Here is a 20862-nt window from a genome sequence, read left to right as displayed (position 1 = left end):
GATTTCATGGATATGACACCTAAAGCATAGACATCAAAAGCAAATTAGACATGTGAGACTACATTAAAGTAAAAAAAAAAAAAAAAAAAACAATCTCTACAGCAAAGGAAATGAGAGTTGTGTCATTCCCTGACAGTTGGATTCTCTCTTTTTTGTAATGCAAGTGTCTGATTTAAACTTTGATTGCAGAGATACACTTCAACAATGGTTGTCTTGAATAAACACTTTGCCAGCCACATGACTAAAGAGCCAGGCTGCACCCCACCCTCATTTTAGGATGCGTGTTTCTCTGAGTCATTTGACACATTCTTCCATTGTCTTCTATTGTCTTCCACAGAAGATCTAGTGTTTCTATGTCATTTTGTATGGATCATAGCTTTTGGTATGAATCTAGGCTCTATTCTAGCACCACTTCCTTGAATTCTTGCCAAGGTTAAATGTTGTAATACAGGAGACTGCTCCTAAATGGGTAAACTTTCACTTTCTCAACTTTATATTCTGCCTCTTTCATCAAGCAAACTCTAGTCTCGTGCATACTCTTCCAGGTTCTGATCTTACAAGTTCTTGCAGCCACTTCAAAGAGGGTATCATCTCTTTCTTCTGTTAGCAAGGCCAGCACTTTTTGACTGGGTTATAATGGAATATAAAAATTATGTTGTGGTGTCCAGGAAAGGAGGAGAGCAGTGTATGTGTTTTCCTGCCAGAAGGAAACCTCTGCTTCATCTTTAAGAAAAGAAGTACACTAGAGCAGAACATAATAGAGTAAGATAATATTACATGTCTAAAGGGTTCAGAGGAATCTTATTTGATTCAAGATTTTCTAGAACATTGAGTCAGATGTATCCATTCAATGTCTTAACCCTTTACATTTCTCCAATCAGGCATCTTGCTGGTCCAGACTTTCCCCGATTGAGTATTCAATCTCTTCTGGAACTCTGTTATAACTATGTGCTGGGTCTGATGCTGGTTTTTGTTTTCTGCCAATCACTCACAAAAAAAAAAAAAAAAAAAAAAAAAATGAAGGTTACTTCATTAACTGCCAAGGTGGTATTCTGGCTTTTATGCATAGTCTTTTAGTTGGTGGTTAATCATCTCATATTTAGAACTTCCATCCAGTTTCATAGCTCTTACTTCTGAACTTCTGATATGCCTGAGATACTGCACCTGCCAGTGTATTTGCTTTCATCAAAATCCCATTCTAGTTTATCACAGATGAACATTTTAACAACTGCACATTTACATTATGCCAGGGGTTAATGATGTTTTATCTACTACCAGTAAAAGGTCCTCATTGCCAGATGACCAACTGATGATTCAACTCCAAAATACCATTATTGTTCTTGCTTCCTTAAATTACTTCTGACATCAACCCTCTTAGGTAAAGTTTCCAGGAAATAGATTTAAACAGAGATTTGCTTGTAGAATATTTATTGGAGACTGCCTTCAAGATAAACACCTGTGGAAGAGTGAAGGAAGTAAGAATGGGCTGACAGAGTTGTTCAACTGCAATTCAGGAAGCCCTGGAGCTCAGAGGGAGCTTGAGAATTGCTTGGGATTGACAGTGTGGCATTTACACTTCTGCATCATTGGATGTAGGTTGCCCATGAGAAGAAGGAAATATTTTCCTGGTGTTAGATCACAAGAGTGGCAACCCTCAGGAATTGGTAGAAATCTTTAAAAGAACAGGTGACTTTCATAGGGTATGCCTTAAGGCTGAATTCTGTATCCTAGGGTCTTAGAAATTCCAAATTATATATAAGTTACATCTTCCTTGTGATGTTTTTGATTTTTCAGGTACACCTGAAAAGGAGATTTATCACTGTGATTATTATTATATCCCTATTATTATCATTCTTTCAGAAATTTCAAAAACTAAAATGTCAAAATCATGTCTCCTATGATGTTGACTCTGCATTCCTTATAACATGTTGTTGACATTTATTTATCCAACTCCCATCAAGACATTAGCCTATTATAGCTTCCCCAAATGTATATATCACAGTTCTTTTTTTTAGAAAACCTTCAAATCATTATTGATAACTCAGATGCAAATTCAGATTTGGGATATGTAAAACTAGTTTTTTAATTTTTATTTGAGAGAGAGAGAGAGAGAATTAGCAACGAAGAGGGGCAGAGAGAGGATCTATTATTATTATTATTATTATTGTTATTGTTATTGTTATTGTTATTGTTATTGTTATTGTTATTGTTATTATTATTATTTTGAGAGAAAGAGAGAGACAGTGAGCACATGTGGGGCAGGGACAGAGAGAGGAGAGAGAGAGAAAACTCCAAACAGGTTCTGTGCTGGCAGCACAGGGCTCAAACTCATGAAGTCAGATGTTTAAATGACTGAACCACCCAGGAGGCCCTATGCAAAAATATTTCATACTGATAAATGCTACAAGCTTTGAAATCTTTTCCCATGTTACTTTTTTCTACATATAAGAAAATGAAAGCTTCAATGAGCTTCAAGGTGGTACGCAGAGAAACTTGGTGTAAAGGTTCATAATGAAACCCGGACTTCTTATTTCCTGCCTACAAGTTCCAATAACCGAATTTCTTTAGTTTCCACTATGTCCTTTTAATTTTTTTATGTTTATTTATTTTTGAGAGAGAGAGAGAGAAAGCGTGAGTGGGGGAGGAATAGAGAGAGAGGGAGACACAGAATCTGAAGCAGGCTCCAGGCTCTGAGCTGTCAGCACAGAGCCTGACGTGGGGCTTGAACCCACAAACTGTGAGATCATGACCTGAGCTGAAGTTGGACGCTTAACTGACTGAGCTACCCAAGCACCCCACCACTATGTCCTTTTAAGCATTAAATTCAATTAAAAAAATTACTCCAAGATAAACACCTTCAATCATTCTAACAATATTTTAAGTTAAGAGTTAATATTCTGTAAGTCTACTCTTTAATGTTATTTTAAATAGAATGGTTTTAAATGTGTCAATGAGGGGCGCCTGGGTGGCGCAGTTGGTTAAGCGTCCGACTTCAGCCAGGTCACGATCTCGCGGTCCGTGAGTTCGAGCCCGGCGTCAGGCTCTGGGCTGATGTCTCGGAGCCTGGAGCCTGTTTCCGATTCTGTGTCTCCCTCTCTCTCTGCCCCTCCCCCATTCATGCTCTGTCTCTCTCTCTGTCCCAAAAATAAATAAAAACGTTGAAAAAAAATTAAAAAAAAATAAATGTGTCAATGAATAAAATCATATGACTCCCATTGAGTTTTGGCTTGTTAATAAGAATAAATTGTATATAAAGTGTGATTATTAGACATTTTTATTTCTTTTTTGGCTACATTTTGTGTTCATGTCTATCCATCTTTAGTGGAGTTTCAGGCATTATCAACAGCTTATCAACATTCATTGAATGCTTATTATGTTTCTGACATTGTTGTATGTACTTGAGACTATCATAACTCATTTTCTTAACACTTAAATAAGGTAGATACTATAGTATCCCCATTTTCCAGATGAAGAACAGGAAAGAGAGATTAAAGGATTTGCCTGAGGCCACACAGCTAGTTGAACTAGGAAGGTTGTTCCCTCCCTCATCTGTGCAAGAGCTGGCTGAATCTCATTTGAAGTTTCTGATCAAATGTCACTTCTTCAAAAGGACATTTCCTGGGCTGTTTAGGTGGCTCAGTTGGTTAAGCATCCAAGTCTTGATTTTGGCTCAGGGTATAATCTCATGGTTCTGTGGGTTCGAGCCCCTTGTCCAGCTCTGAGCTGGCAGTGCAGAGCCTGCTTGGGATTCTCTCTCTCTTTCCTTCCCTCTGTCCATCCTCCCATCCCTCTCTCTCTCAAAACAAATAAATAAGAACTTAAAAAAAAAGGGACATTTTCTGGTCATTCCATCTATTATTTAGTCCCACAATCAACTTCATAGAAATTACCACGATCTATAATTATATTTTTCACTTATGTGTTTACTTGTCTATTTTCTTTTTTTTTAATGTTTATTTATTTCTGAGACAGAGAGAGACAGAGCATGAGTGGGGGAGGGGCAGAGAGAGAGGGGGACACAGAATCTGAACCAGGCTCCAGGCTCTGAGCTATCAGCACAGAGCCCGACGCGGGGCTCGAGCTCACAGACCCACAGACCGTGAGATCATGACCTGAGCCGAAGCCAGATGCTCAACGGGCTGAGCCACCCAGGTGCCCCTTTATTTGTCTATTTTCTATCTTGTCAAACAGATTCCCTGTTTGCCGCTGTGTCACAAATGCCTACAACATTATTGTAAGAGGTTCATTAAGTGTTTACAAATGAATGAATGAATACTCCATTATAATAACAGATTAAGTCTCCATCATACTTCTTTAATTAAAATAAATATATCTGATATTTGTACTCTTTCATTTTTCCAAATAAACTTCAAGATCATTTTGCTCAAGTTTCATTGCAATTGTGGTAAATCTTTAATTCAGTATGAATAGTTTTCTTCTGCAAAATTCAGATTTTTTAAATATCTGAATGTAATATGTCTTTAGTGCAAGTTTTAGTTTTCTTTTCTGGTGTTTTGTTTTCTTCATGGAGCCTTTTCCCACTTATCAGTATGTCCACCCCTTAGTATTTATTATTGCCATGGCCTAATAGTAGAAGTGGTGCCAGTGGTAGCCCTCATGGTGGCGGGTTAAGAGAACAAGTAGAAGCGGGAGCAGGACAGGAATGCATCCTCTTCATTGGAATTAATGCTGGAGCAGCAGTAGGAATTGTTGCCATGTGAATGGAATTTCTTGTCACTTCCTATTTTTTAATTAGTATTGGTTAACAAAGTTATTAACCTTTTTCAGTTAAAAAAAAAAGTGCTTTATGAGTCCTAATGATTTCTCAGCTAATATCTTAGGTTTGCCGACGATGTAACATCGTTTCATCCTTTTCAAAGCTATAATCCGTTCTGTTTAAGGTTGGTTCTGGCTTGCTTGCCCTCAGATCCATTCTGTTGACTCTTCTTTGTTTCCAAGGACAAACAACCCCTGCAGAAGGCATTCCCCAGGTTGCTGTATCAGCTGGCTTCTGGTGTGTATGGCCAATGGAAGGTATTAGCCAAACTTGGAGGATACAATACAGGGAACAGCCGGGAATTTTTCCTTCCCTCTCTGCTTATATCCCTGACATTAGCAATTTCTCCTCTGTGGTTCTAGCTCCTTTAACTGGATGATGAGTTCATGCCACTTTTCCTTTATGTTCTTCTACCTTAGGGACTGTCCCCTGATTGGCTGCCAATCTCAGGGACAACTATTCAGCTTCATAGATCTTCCATCCTTCTTGTAATCATTTCCTGAATTCAATTATCTCAGTTTTAAATGTTTAAAATGGTTCTGTCTTGTTGTTTGGATCCTGATAGAGGGTTTGGTATATTATTACCTTGGTTAGAAATGTTTAAACATTTAGAAAACTGTACTGATTTCAATGTCAATGTCTATATTGACAAATATAATCCTACCCATGCTAAGTTTACAGAAAATTTAAGGGAAATATGAAAATATTTAGAAATTCATTGGGTTTCCCAATCCTTTTTAGAAATAGGAAAGATATAAATTAAAACATTTCTTTTTTTTTAAAGTGTGAATCAAAATACTTCTTTAAAAGGCTTGAAGTGGTACCGGTCAAACATCACAAAAAGTGTTAAATTTTACTTAAAACTAAATAATTTAAATCATGCCTTAAGTGGCTGAGAAATTATAAATAAATGATTTTAAAAAATAAAGTTGAGGATTTCTAATCAAATTTCATGCATATGTGACTAAAATCTTTCCATAAGTAGAGTATATGTAACTAAAATCTTTCCATATGTAGAGCATAAAGAGCTATTGATGAAATCCACAACTTATTCTTATTTGAAAGATAAAATCACCAGCAAGGTTAGCCATCTTTCATACAGGAACTGCACATAATCCAAACAATATAAAATTATTAAGTGCCATGTACCATAGAAGTGGTCATTAACTCTGTAGATATGGTAATAATTCTTCACAGTTGAAAAGCAGACCCTCTGCTAATGTGATTTTCAGATAACAATTTAAAAGTAGCTGTATTTAAGGCTTTATATAGTGTTTTATTAGTTATTTATTTTTACTCCTTAACCACTCACTTTTTCCCCAAAGTTTTATTCATTCATTCATTTCTTCTTCAAATAGAAATTAAGTGCCTACTATGTAGCAAGCACTTTTCCAGGAGCTTGAGATACATCAGTGAACAAAATAAATAGAATGTTCTAGTCCTCAGGAATTTCCATTCTATCTTTAAAACAGCAACAACAATAACAAAAACATAGTACAATATCTCTTAGTGTTTAACTCTTAACAATGTTGATAGCCTATACTGTGTAATTTCTAATTTTTCACCTATAGGTGAATATATAAGCAATGGTATATATATCAACAGACCACCCTAAATATAATTCATAAGGATTCATAACCCAGGTGAATATTCTGTAAACAGATAAGAGTAGTTAAGTGATAAGTATTTAGTCCATACTTAATAGGGAAAAAGAATGTTAACAGAAACCTACTAATCTAATCTACTCAGTAAAATTCAACCTTCTAAAGGATTAAGTGGTTTTTGGAGCATTTTATCGATGTTGGTGAGCAATTATTATTCTCCATTTTCACAAACTATAAGACAAAACAAGAGATTTAAATTTAGAAGGAATCTGTGAAACAATAGAATACATTAAAATATATTAAATCTTTGCTGAAAATCATAAACATTGGTTTAACAAATGTATTTCTGAAATGATATGGCCATAGTATAGAAAGAATGCAAATTGATAGGTTCTCAATGGCTCTTTTAATGTACCTAAGTTAGGATTTCAGTTACTTTTCGTGTTTATTTTCTTTTAATTTGCCATTAAAAATTTAACTAAACCATTCAATTAATCATATTTGTAATCTACTAAGGAAAGTTTTGGGTGATAAGTTTACAGTTTTATTTATTTACTTTTTAAATAAAGTTGTCTCCTTTTGTAAGGAAGAAGCAATAAAGATCACATTTAGTTTTGGAAGTCAAAGCCCTCTGGACCTAATTCAGGTAAAAGAAAGTCAGAGAGTTAATTTAATCTCTTTAATACATCCACAGAATTAGATAGTGGGTCTTCCTTGGTTAGCTGTTGGGTTCAGAATTGGGGCTAGAGTTGACATCTGAAAGAAAGAAGTATGGAAGCCTCAGTGACATAATAGCAGGGAGGGAGTGGTTCAGGAACTTTAAAAAGACTACAATATTTAACATTCAACTTTGATTTGAAAACTCAGTATTCCATAGAAAATTGCTGATTATAGTAGGTAATATATAGTATCTAGTGTGCAAAAATAGCTGGATAGGAAGAAAAAGTCACAGGACCTAGAGGACTGATAAGAATACAAGAAGCTTTGGAAAAGCAGTTGACTGGCCAGACTAGATAAATGAAATGGCCCACCCACCCTCCACCCCTGTCCATACAAAGATACTGGAGAGTACCCCACCTCTCCACTGTATGTGCAAGCAAGATGACAATCCTTGTTTTTGAATATTTAAATATAATGTCATTACTGAGACACTTGAGGACTTTGGATTACCTAAAGTCATCTTGATTATGCTAAGCTTCAAGTATAATAAAATAAGATCATAATGTATCTCCAAAGGTCTATCATCTAAACTAACAAAGTTCAAAATGATTCATGACAACTTTTATTAACTACTTGAGGGAGAGCATACTAGTTGCAAGTTAAATGAGGAGCTAACAATGGGAGTACACAAGAAAGGATTCTGACACTTCTGGAAAAACCAATAGTGCCAAATACCGTTTAAAATACTTTGAGACACATAGACAATTATATGTTAAATAAATAAAAAATTTCAGCTGAAAACTTATTTTTTTTAATTAATACTTGGAAGTATTAAATCCCATCTAATCTTTCAGAGCAGAAGCGGAATGAAATTATGTTTACAGGGTATTCAAAAAATTCATTCGAAGTCAAGTCTTTCCCTGTGGTTTCAGGCTAAGAAACATATAGTTACTTGGATAATCCTAGAAAATTTGGGGAATCTTAATCTTTTTTTTTTTTCCAGAAATGTACTACTACTCTTTCACATGAGTATATTTTAAAACGTTTACAGTATTCTTATGGTGTAAGTTGAGGTTATCTTTTTCCTTTTGGTTAGAATATATCTCCAGGTTAATAACTGATGTTAGTGCTTCCTAATTACATTTAAGAAAAATCTGGACTTAACCTGCATATAATAGCATTATGGATTCCTCCCATCCTTTTGCTAATATTTAATGGAAAAAACGAGTTGTAAACTGTGGTGGAGAGATATAGTGTGTTCATGCATGTACAAAACATTTATAGCTGGGGTTACCAATATCATAGTTACCTTGAAATGATATTAAAAAATAAAGGTGCCCTCTCTCTAATATTTGCCTTGGCAAGTTCATAGACATACCTTGGATTGAAATGATTGAGAAACAGTGATTTATATACATGGAGAAAATATTATTTAGCTAAAAGTAATTATATTCCCTTAAAGTTTTTGTTCTCATACAGTCAATAGGAAAATACAATTTAAATAAAATAAATATATTTATTTTCTTATAAATGTGTGTGTGTTTGTGTGTGTGTGTGTCTGAGATAATTTTATATTTACTTTGCTGGATAATATGAAAGGGCAGGATATTTCCCACAGGAAAAGGTACACTAATATGGTTTCAAAGAGATTTGGATACTAAAGCAAGTTCACCAACATATGTTGCTATATAAATGAATTCAGGCAACACCATTAACTAATCTATTCTCAGTTCCTCATTTAAAAAATAAGTTGATTGAATTTTTAAAATCTTCATATTCATTTTACGTCTGATAGTCTTTGAAACAACATGTAATGGAGGCCATTTATAAACATTACTGCCTTCTTCAACACCAAAATGAATTTTGTTGATATGTTGATTTTTTTTATTGAAATTTAATGTTCTGTGAAAATTTAAATTCTTTTGTTTCCAATAGCAACCAGCATAGTGATGGCCAAATGCTACATTCTCAGAAACGTGTATTTTTTAAAAACTATAGAAAAATTTTATATTCACTATTCATACATGCATTCAGCAAATTTTCATTGCAGACTTAGTATATGCATTGAATTACCTCCTGGAGATAAAAATTGCAGGAAAACAAAGTGTTTTCCATTAATGAGTTCACAATTTCTTGATATCCTGCTTGGCAAGTTAGTTTTACTATTTTCAGAAAATCCTTGTCAAAACAAGTCACAGAAGAAAATATTATAAAATTATAAATTGCAATGGAAAAAGTATTTGATCTGAAAATTAAGTGTAGCCTTATGAATAAGACAAAATTAGCAATGTAAAAGTTGTTACCAAAAACTATAGAATCTAAGCAGGTAAAGCGATATGGAAAATTCCACCCTGAAAGAAGTGAGTCTAGAAATCCAGTTCCATTGCTTCAAAGATCAGTTATTATGGGACACCCTAAATATGGGGGGAAAAGTCTGATCATGAAACCAAACTGACTCCTTTCTTTGTGACTAATACTCTATTTCTGGAAATATGCATTTCAAAGCACCATGAAGAGCTGAAATTATGAAAGAGGAATTCAAAGGTTTGAAAACTCAGCTGGTCTGAGGTGAGGAAAAGAATGTAGGGTTTGAAACACCCGAGTAAATTACTCTATGAGTGAACCTTGGGAAATCAAGGACCATTCCCTAGAACGACCCTTTCCAGGGTCAGGATTTACTGAATATTACTCTTCACGATTGTTAAGCTTAAATTTCATACTCTTTTTTTAATCAAAATCTGTCTCATTTATACTGAATCTTTTTTGGATGAAAATATTTCATTTGAAATGACTTCATTATTTTTCAAGAAATGAATTCATTACAATTTGCTCTTAACAAAACTCTTGACCCTTAATTTAGTATTAGCATAAGCATACTTACAGGAACATGATACACATTTTAAGAATAAAAGCAGCCATATGCAATGAAGAACATTTCAAACTATCATTGTCTTTTTGAACACCAAAATAAATTTTGTTGGTGTGGGTTTTTTTTTGTTGAAATTTAAAAATACATATTTATTCACTTGCTTTTCACCCAAGTATTAAAAATGTGATAAACATATGATCACAAAGAACCTTATTTTGAACGCGTAGGCCCTGAGGCAGACAAAATTTTCAATTAGTATTCCAGGAGTCAAATCTCTTGTCTGATTTAAATCAGCGTCATTAAAGCTATCATCTCTGTCAGAAAAAAATTAGAGTTAGCACATCTGCAAGGCAATGTAGCTCGCCAAGTCCCACTGTCTGCAGGCAGGCTGCCCAAACAAACAAAAAGTAAATAAATAAAATAACGAATGTCACTTTTAGTCATTTGTGCTGAAGCACAGTGCTACTCTTTGCTTGAATGGTGCTAGTGGAGGGAGTTCAAAAACAGGAAATGAAAGGGGAAAAAGAGGCTCTTTCACGAATTACTGAATCTCTAGACACCAAACTGCTTTTACCTCTGAATTCTCTGCTTGTAAAAATGCTAATTTACTTTTGCTCTGGAAAAAAAAAAATATGATACAAATTAATAGCCCGATATGGCTTAAAACATAAAAGTTATTTTCATCTTTTTGATCATCTTTCCTTGTCAAAGTTTGCCTGGCCAAAGGAGCTGAAGAAAGCAGGCTGAAAGATGCTATTTCTCAGAGATGAAAAATAGTCTAATTTCATGCACAGATGAAAAGTGTCTACACTTATTTGTTTAAGGGCTCCAGTATGAAAAAAAATAGAAGAAAACTACTAAAATAGTAGAAAGCGACATTTTGGGTTTCTAATTTTCATAAAATTTCTTAAATTACTTAAAAAAAATTCAAGGTCCTTAAATGGAAGGAAAAAATGCATTTTTAGTGCATGGGCTGTTTTTAATTTTTTCCACCCTACTTTAGTTGACTACAGCATGAAAAGAAACCAAAAAACTATTTCACACTAAATGTACTGTAGGAAGGGAGTGGTACTAGTGGTTAAAGAGTGGGACTTTGTAGCTCAATTTTTTGAGTTCTATTTCTGGCTTAATCCCTGGCAAATTCTGTGGTTTTGTGATAGTTGCTTAAATGGTCATATATGGGTTTGCCTATCTGACAGCTGAGTGTTGGGAATAGTCTGCACTCCTAAGAAGCAAAGTGAAATAGAGACTTGCGTTCAATTCCCTACACAATTTGAACTCAGCTTGTATTGTCTATTATTTTATTATTATTTTTTAATGTTTATTTGTTTTTGAGAGAGAGAGAGAGAGAGAGAGAGAGAGAGAGAGAGAGAGAGCGTGTGCACACATGCACACACAAGCCAGGAAGAGGCGGAGAGAGAGAGGAGGACAGAGGATCTGAAGTGGGCTCTATGCTGATAGCAGTGAGCCCCATGCAAGGTTTGAACTCATGAACAGTGAGATTATGACCTGAGCCTAAGTCCCACATCAACCAGCTGAGCCACCCAGGCATCCCTAAGCTTGTATTTTAAACTTGTTTGTCACCTGATCCCACCTCTTGTGATATAATCCTTAAAACGTTTTATTTCAGGTTTGTCCTCATAATATTCCCTGGTACCTGCCATGTCTAATGTCTACTAGATATTGAAGTTGTGCCCATCCCTCCATATCCAACCTGACTATAATTGTGTCCTAATTATTAAAGTTCATTTGGTTGTGTGAAAATAGGAATCTCCTCTGGTTAGTTAGGCCACAAGGTAAATTTTTCTTCCCCTTATGAAGGGGTTAATATATCACAGCTTTATAATTGAAATAATTTGGGGCACCTGGGTGATTCAGTCAGTTAAGTGCCAGACTCTTGGTTTTGGCTCAGGTCATGATCTCACAGTTTTGTGATCTCACAGTTTTGTGATCCCCTACCTTGGTCTCTGTACTTACTGATAGTGCAGAGCCTGCTTGGGATTCTCCCTCTCTACCTCTCTCTCTGCCCCTCCCCCACTCATGCTGTCTCTGTTGCTCTCAAAAATAAATACATAAACTTAAAAAAAATAAAAATAAAAAAAATATACAATTGAAATAACTTAAGCTTGTCATTAGTGTGGGTCACCATTCAGAGCACTAAATACAGATTTCAATTGGTTTGCTTGATATATATCCTACAGAATATTTTACCTAACAACCAAAATATGACTAGTTCACTTGCCTATCTGATACATGCAATGAACGACATTTGCTGTAGACTGAATGTTGTGTCCCCTCTCTAAATTCGTAGATTAAAATCTCATCCCTGATGTGATGGGAGGTATTTGGAGGTAGGGCCTTTGTGAATGAGGTAATTAGGTCACAAGGGTGGAGCATTCATCAATGAGATTAGTGCTCTTAGAGGTTTCAGAGAGCTACCTTGCCTCTCTGTCATGTAAAGGTATAGTCAAAAAGACAGTCATGTATGAACAGGAAGTAGGTCCTCATTGCACACTAAATCTGATGGCACCTTGATCTTATACTTCCCAGGCACCAGAACAATGAGAAATAAATTTTGTTTATAAGTCACCCAATTTCTTAAAAAAAAAAAAATAAGGAGAAAGGAGTGTGTAAGAAAATGCATCATGGAGTAACACTTCTTAAGGCATTTTCTTTTTTTTCCATTTTTTTTTTTTAATTTGAGAGAGAGAGAGAGAGAGAGAGAGAACGAGAGCATGAGCAGGGGAGGAACAGAGAGGGAAATAGAATACGTATGAAGCAGGTTCCAGGCTCTGAGCTGTAAGCACAGAGCCCCACATGGGGCTTGAACCCACGAGCCCCATGAGATCATGACCTGAGCCAAAGTCAGATGCTTAACCAGCTGAGTCACCCAGGCGCCCCTTCTTAAAACATTTTCTGAGACAACTCTCCCTTTTTTCAACACTTCTCACTTATAATGATTGCTAAATGTCTATTTTTTCCTGTTTCCATTATGTTTTCTCCTCATCTCTTTTCTTCTAGTACCCTGGAATCCTCCATCAAGATACTTAATTTTCTCAAATGCTGATTGCTTTTCTTGCAAAAATACTCAACCTTTTATCCCTGTCCTAGGCCCTGAAATTCTGAGGAATAAATTTCTCTGGAACTACAAGATTCAGGAAAATATCTTAGTAATAGATTTGGAATATAAATGGACTCAAAGATGTCCACAGGCTATGAGAATAATAGGCCGGATAGGCATTCTTTGTGAATAGTCCCCAGGAATATTGCTAAAGACAAGAGTGGTGAAGACTGAGCCAGGTTTTCAATAAACAGTAAGTAGTATCTTTCTTTGTCTATAGTCAGAGACTAAATAAGCCAGTGCATATTTGTTCAGAACACTATAATATCAATCACAAAATCTCTGGATAATGTTTACATTTCATTAAGTGATTTATTTGAGCTACCAAGGTGTGCGTGTGTGTGTGTGTGTGTGTATTTAAAACATTTCTGATCATTACATAATTTTTATGTAAATGATAATCTCAAATAGAGATCCATTTAAAACAGTACTAAAGAATGTAGATTTTGAAAAAAAAAATCACCTTCTCTTAAGTAACAGTTTGTTCCCAAAGTAAGATGCCTGATTTCCTAATTAATTGACTCATTAACAGATTTTTCTTTCTTTACCCTAATGTAAAGTTCTAGGATTTAGGCCACTATTCCATTCAAATACTTGTGAAATCATTATCCATATATATGACATATTTTTGAGAATAACTTATGGCACTATTTTTGCTGGTCTGTATTTGCATTACAATATAAGTATGTTTACATATGAGTTAAAAAATTTATTTGTCAGCAATGATTTAAAATTGCTTATATGAATTTGTTGACATTTTCCTTCTTTCATTCTTACCCATTTTTCAAAATTTAATTAAATGTCCTGCTTCGGAATTATTGGGTAGAAACAACAAGAGAATACAATGGTGACTACAGGAAGCAGTGCTGGTTGGTTGTTGACATCAAAGTTCATGGGAGCTTAGACACAAACCCTACAGGATCCTTATTATCATGAAATGGTAGAAATGAAGAGATCTAAGCTTGATGGGACCTATATCAGCAGAATGGATCTTGTGAAGTTTCAACATTAATTTAGTAAAATATTCCAGTAAACTGTGCTTCAAGGAATATGTCATACTTTGTTTTGATTGTCCACACCTCAAAAATCTTGTTTCATCAATGGCACTGGTGTTTGCCCTTCCTTCCAGTTTGGTTAGAGCTCCATGGTATTGCCAGTATGTTCCTGGGGGTCCAACCCAGCTTGGGTCTCAGGAATAATAGTGACTCATATCTAAAGTTCCAATGCTTTAAAATAATGGACAAAAATCACTTAAACAGGATCTTTTGTGTTTTAAGCAGAATTAAAGCACACGATTAAGGTAAGCATCAATAAAAGCATACAGAGTTCAATGAGAAGAGGAAACCAAGATGTTCAAGATACAACGTAGAATGAATGTGTAGTCTAGAAGTTAATGTGTAGTCTAGAAGGAAATATTTATCTAAGGCTTGAAATATCTTCTGCCTGAAATTTTTAAAATTTTGGGCTAGAAGTTCTTAACTAATACTTAAAACTTTCAAGATGTTCCATGCATTTACAAAATATTGATGTAATTATGATATTTCTTCTTTTTAACATACTGAATGCTTTTATCTTTTCTCTTCTTGGAAAGTATAAAATGACTTAAGGTTAACGTCAGTAGTGTTTCCTGTCTATAGAAGCATATACAGTTATAGAATGATTTTAAAATCCCAAAGAGAGTGAAACTTGAAAGTTGGCATTGGGATAAACAGAACTTATCTTCATTTATCTTTAAGAACAGGTTTTTTATTTCCTAGAAATGTAGTCAAAGATATGTCTTTAATTAGATTTATAGATTTTTTAAAGCTATAAATAAGGTCAGTAACATTAACTTTCATTGTTTTAAGATTTGTAGTACTGGGAATTTTATTCATTTTAATGGTTAATCTATAAGAAAAATAATGTGCCTGCTACAAAATACAAAAATATGTGTATTATAGAAATGCATTATTTATAAAGAAAGAAGTAATAATGAGAGCAGAAGTTTGAAATAAAATGTTTTTCACACATTCTGTTTCTGTGTTCCTAGTTTGAACTTTGAGTATGCCTAGCCTCATCCCTAAAATGAAGTTATTAAAATTGCCACATTCCTACCTCATGAAGATTTTATGAAGACCAACAACAACAAAGTAAGAACTTTAAATAAAAAAAGTTATTATAGTGACAAAGGTGTTTTTCTCTTAAAAGCATAACTTCATATAAAATACTGCTTTTTTTCCAACCATTTAAATCCATGTGTGATTTTCCCGTCTTTACAGATTACACTGTGAAAACTTTTGAAATAAGATCTATTGTTTGTCCAGCATCTGAATGTGCAATAATTTGACCATACCAGTACTGGCAGAAAATGTAATATTGGGAGGGTTATTAAACACTAAGAATCTGCAAAACAAATTAAGTTGGAGTTATTCATCACAGATGTTTTAAAAATCAGATCTATTTTGATATTTAACCATATTCACCAGCCTTAAATCTTGTATTTGGCATTTGCTGTTGCATGAAGAGAATGTATAAGACTGTCATATAAAAATAAGAGAAATATTGTATATAATTCAGAAATCTGTTTTATGTGAGTCTTCATTTTCCAAAGCACATGCATTTGGTTCCAAAATGAAATGAATTGGTACAAATGGTGGAGGCACAAAACAGATTACATATGGCTGTCTGGAAACAATAATCATTTTAAGTCAAAAATACTGACAAATGCCAGTGGGTAGATCACTCTGTGAAGACAGGGTAGAGGTGGAAGCAAGTAGTCTACTTATTTTACAAAGCGCAATGATATATTTGGTCATCTTTGTTCCTTTTATTATTTATACTATGAAATGATAAGTGTTAAAAAAAACTATTTGTATGAGTAAATTCTTAAGAGGAAATAAACTCTTTTTTAAGAGAAATGTTTATTTATTTTGAGAGACAGGGAGAGAGAGAGAGAATCCCAAGCAGGCTCCATGCTGTCAGTGAGAAGCCCAAGGTGTAGCTCGATCCCAGGAACAGAACAGTGAGATCATGACCTGAGCCGAAATCTAGAGATGAAGGCTCAACCTACGGAGCCACCTAGGTGCCCCAGGAAATAATCCCTTTAAAGAAGTTAAAACTCTTACCTTCAGCAACCTTATTTTATTAGGAACAGCTAGTGTGAATCAAGATGATTACTACTCAAATGATAGTTGGGATGCCATATACATTGAAACGTCATCGGCATATATTATTGTTGTGATACTTACTTTGGCCATGACGCATGGTTCATGAAAATGTTTAAACCCCATCTCCTTCTACTGATAGAGATGTTGATGCTGTCCTGTACCACTTTGTAAAAAGTCATGTTATATTTTTGCTGACACACAGGAGCTTAGCAAATGCCAAATCTATTCTATAAAGAAGAAAAAAGATACAGAGAGTAAAAATATCTTGACAAAGGTCCAAAAAATATCCAAGTTTTTATCCTGAATCATTCATTTCTCATTCCTTTTCTATACTTTGGACAATTATGAAAAAGAACTATGATAACAAGTATAGCTAACTAAAAGATATTTTTAAGAGAGAAGCACATGAATGTATGAGTCCATATTCTTTGCTTGTTGTGGGCTCATTACATTTTGTTTCTTTAGGTTATTTTAACCAGGATGGGTCTGTCATTTCTGAGCTGGCTCCTTCACCACTCCAACAGACCAAACTTTTCATCTGAAGATTCTGTTTTATCATGGAAATTGGGCTAAATTTGGATTTCTCTGAAGTTCTGTAAGTTGTTTCACAGGAAAGGTGCCAAAAAACACCCAGTCATCACTATGGGGTACTTGTGAGCTAGGATGGACTATGGAAATAAACTTTCCTGTCCTCTCCCCACCCCCACTTTCGGCAGTACAATGGCTCATCTGTGAGGTAAGAGGGACTAACACCATTTTTAAACAGAGCCTAATTTTTAACCACTCATGTATTAGAAAAACTGTAAAATAAATGTCAAACTGCTTAGTCATTTCTTTCTTAAAATAATTGACCTAAGTTCAAAAAAGGGCAAGAAAGACAAACCATTAGGCACAGTAAGAGAGGGATTATATTCAACAGCAATTTTCTTTTAAACATTTTAAGTATTTCTGATGTGTGCAAGAGTTTCCCACCCCCATAATAATTTATCATTCAACAAGTAAAATTTGATGCAATAGTTTTAGTTATAGTAAAATGTTTGGAGAAAATGTATATACATATACTAGGCACATATATATGCATATTTTATATATAATATTTATTACATACATCCATATCTGTGTTGTATGTAACAAAAATAGAATAAAACATAAGTATGAGAAAAGAGGAATGAATGCCAAATGATTTAAAAGATGATGCACATTTTCTGAAATCTTGCTATTTCATCTATTTCTTCTTTCCCCTAATTGTACCTGTAATGATTTAGGTCTTATTATATAGAGTCCTCTCTACCTCCAATACTTTATTACTATTTGTATTACTGGCATCCAGGTGTGGACAAGTTTTCTTCAGTCCAATTTGGTTACTGAGGTCTCCATAATTAAAACATTGGCTCTCAATCTGTATTTCTGGATTCCTAGATATTTGTGAAGATATTAAGGGAGATCTATGAACTTGTCACATTGTTTACTAAAGCTCTATGAACACTGAAGTTTGTTTAGAAATTTTAAATTCCCCTAATCTGACTTTTCAGTTATCAAATTATTATCCTAGTTTCTCTGAGAAGCCACCGTGGCAAGTCAACCTAAATACTGCTACAAAAGAAGTGACTAATTTTTTTTAAAGTTTATTTATTTATTTAGAGAGAGAGTGAGAGAGTGTGTGCATATGCAAGTGGGGGAGGGACAGAGAGAGAGGGGGAGAGAGAATCCTGAGCAGGCTCCATGCTGTAAGCAGAGCCTGACACAGGGCTTGATCTCAAGGATTTCAACTTTGTGAGATCATGATGACCTGAGCTGAAACCGAGAGTCAGATGCTTAATGGACTGAGCCAACCAACTGCCCCAAGAAGTGACTATTTTTTTCTCTAAACTGTTTCCATCTTGTTGTTGAAGGCTTACAATCAGAACAAATTCTACAAAGCTGAACAAACATCTCCAAACATTGTTTTCTAATGTGGCAAGATAAGAAATGTCATATAGCTAACTGTGCTCCAAATTAAAGACCTAGGTCAGGAAAACTGTTGTATTCTGTTACATTCTGAATCTACGTATAAACAGCAAGGACCAGCGGAAAGGTGACCTAGGAAATGATGCCCCAGGAAGTTATCTGTTGAGAAGTTGAAGGTGGTAAGATATGTGTCTCCCAGCTTCCTTCTGTTCCCTTTGTTGCTTAGTGTTGTTCTTCCTTTTGCTGAATTTATCTCCTGTAAATCTATGAGCTGGCTCTTGGGAGGCTCTAGGTCTGGCAGCTGTCTACAGACTAGAGGAGTTAGACATAATTACCTACTCGTTACCATGAATATACTGTATTTCCTTCCAGAGGCATTAATTCAGACCCAGGTTATGCCTAGCTGGGCCTTGGCCAGAGGAATTTAGACCACAGAGTACAGAAAGCATAAAGTAGTAATAACTCTATTTACCCAAGACACTTTGCCTGAAAGGACCCTTTCACCCCAGTGAGAAGGCCTGAGATGTGACCAGAAGGTGGGGCTTACTAGACTGACTGCATCATTTCTCACCTTCTAGAACAGTATCAGCCCATGGAATTCTCAGTAAATCAGGGGAGCTATTAAGAAACAATTTGGAATACCATTCATACGTGTTGCTGCAAGCACTGTAACTATCTATCTCTGGATATTGAGTTTATTTAGGATTCTGGCAGCCTCACAAATATGTGTTTCTAAACTTTGTATTAATTTTTCTCTTTCACATCTAGGAGAAAGCCTATAAAATAAGTTCATAAATATACAAAGTATTGAACAGAAAAATCATGTTTCAGAAAGTTTGGAAACTGAAAATGCAAACACATTTTTCATTTTCAGAAAATGAAGGATAATTAAGGTGGTAAATTGACCTATATTTCCATCATAAGGTTCTTAATTAGTAATTTTACTTTCCACATTTAAACACAATATGATATTCAATCATTTTATGAAATTGTATTAATAACTTGAGGTTGGATTCTGAAAAGCTAGTTGGTGATATTTCTCTGCAGCTCATATAAGTCATCCCAAACATTCTGCCAACAGCATTACTAATATAAAGTGGGGTTTTTATTTTTACCTGTTACCTAAGAGGTTAACTTCTTGATGTGGGAATGAATCTTTGTCACAGAAGGTGACAGTCACGTTGAAGGTACTTTTTAGTTGCCTCATTTTGTATGCCTCATGTATGTTGTTAATTCCATCTTGGGCCTCCACTAGTCTCTGAAGACCTTCCTTCCAACTTTTAGACCACATAAATGGATTGTCTGATTAATATGATGGATCAAGAGCTATATTTTGATAACTAACAGAAAACTAGTCTCCTAGAGATGGGTGGACATATGCACCTCATAAACTTAACTGAGAATTTAAGCACTGAAATGTCTTTTTTTTTTTTTTAACGTTTATTTATTTTTGGGACAGAGAGAGACAGAGCATGAATGGGGGAGGGGCAGAGAGAGAGGGAGACACAGAATGTGAAACAGGCTCCAGGCTCTGAGCCATCAGCCCAGAGCCCGACGCGGGGCTCAAACTCACGGAACGCGAGATCGTGACCTGGCTGAAGTCGGACGCTTAACCGACTGCGCCACCCAGGCACCCCTGAAATGTCTTAAATACTCAGCATAGGTCTTGGTCAAAGCTCCCAGTCTTGGTCAACAAACAGGAAAATGTATCCATTCACTCAGCCCATCTCTACTGAGCGCCTAATGTATGCTGGCTACTTTGTTGGGCTCTGTTCCAGACAATTTTTGAAAGGGACATTTCAGGAAATATTAAGGAACAAAAAGGAGCCAACAGGAGGGAATAATTTAAACTTGGAAAAAATGACCAGGGAATCTATATTCCAGATTTAAGTGGGTTACTTTGGGGAAGGGTGAGTGGAAGGAATTTAGAAACCTGCCTCTTATTATTTTCACTGTGGGGTGACCATGTTGTCAGCTTCTGAGGCCCTTTACAGGCGCTGTGGGCCTAAATGCTTGGAGATCTCTTGTTAGATGCTTTCCTGGTCTTTTCTCCTCCACCTTGCCCCCTCATCCGGGATCATGTCTGAATCAGCTGGAAAATGAAATTACTCACCCCCTCAATGTCAGCTCCCATACATCTTTCTCCTCCTGTTTCAGGGTACAGTTCAGCTCTTTAAGAGACGAGACTGAATGAAGCTAGTGCAGAATTTAAACATTTTAAGAGAGAAACTTGTCAGTTTCAGATCTCCAAGGACAGCTTCCCTATAAGATCAAGTGTTTTGACCTTCTAGGTCCCTCCATCTCACCTTCATCCCTTCTAACTCTCAGTTTAAAGACACAAAAAATAAAATAAAATAAAATAAAAATACTTTTCGGAGCGGGCAGAGCAATGTATCCTCCGGTTCCACGTCTGCTATAAGAAGCAGATTTTTGCACAAGGATAAGGTTACGGCTGCCAGCCCAGAACTCCAGCGGTGTGGCAAATCAGACGCTGGGCTCCTCCCCTCCCCCGCCGACGAACGAGAGGCTAACAGACGGGTGCAAGTAGACAAGTAGCTGTTTTTATTGAATACAGAAGCTCCTTGAAAACTCTGTGGGCTCCGGGGCTCTCCTGCAATTCCTTTCATTCCCAAAGTGCTGGAGCCAAGCACGCGTCCCGCGTAACTCCCTCCCATTTCTTCCCTGGGATTTGGGTAGGAGAGGAGGGAGGAGAGGCGACGGGAGATGGGGGGTGGTTG

The 20862-nt window shown here is 35.6% G+C and overlaps 1 long non-coding RNA gene across 1 annotated transcript; it reads right to left on the bottom strand.

Annotated features, from left to right (window-relative positions):
- Window positions 1-967: 967 nt before the first annotated feature.
- LOC121027580 (uncharacterized) lies at window positions 968-20836 on the bottom strand. The gene is made up of 3 exons (XR_005788805.1): window positions 20238-20836; window positions 16259-16404; window positions 968-1456 (listed from the first exon to the last, which is right to left on the bottom strand). It is a non-coding gene; the product is annotated as an uncharacterized LOC121027580 (long non-coding RNA).
- Window positions 20837-20862: the final 26 nt, after the last annotated feature.

Source organism: Herpailurus yagouaroundi, unplaced genomic scaffold, assembly GCF_014898765.1.
Source record: "Herpailurus yagouaroundi ecotype Mexico unplaced genomic scaffold, PumYag 77, whole genome shotgun sequence".
Taxonomy (NCBI): domain Eukaryota; kingdom Metazoa; phylum Chordata; class Mammalia; order Carnivora; family Felidae; genus Herpailurus; species Herpailurus yagouaroundi.
This window is presented reverse-complemented; position numbering and strand designations above follow the sequence as displayed.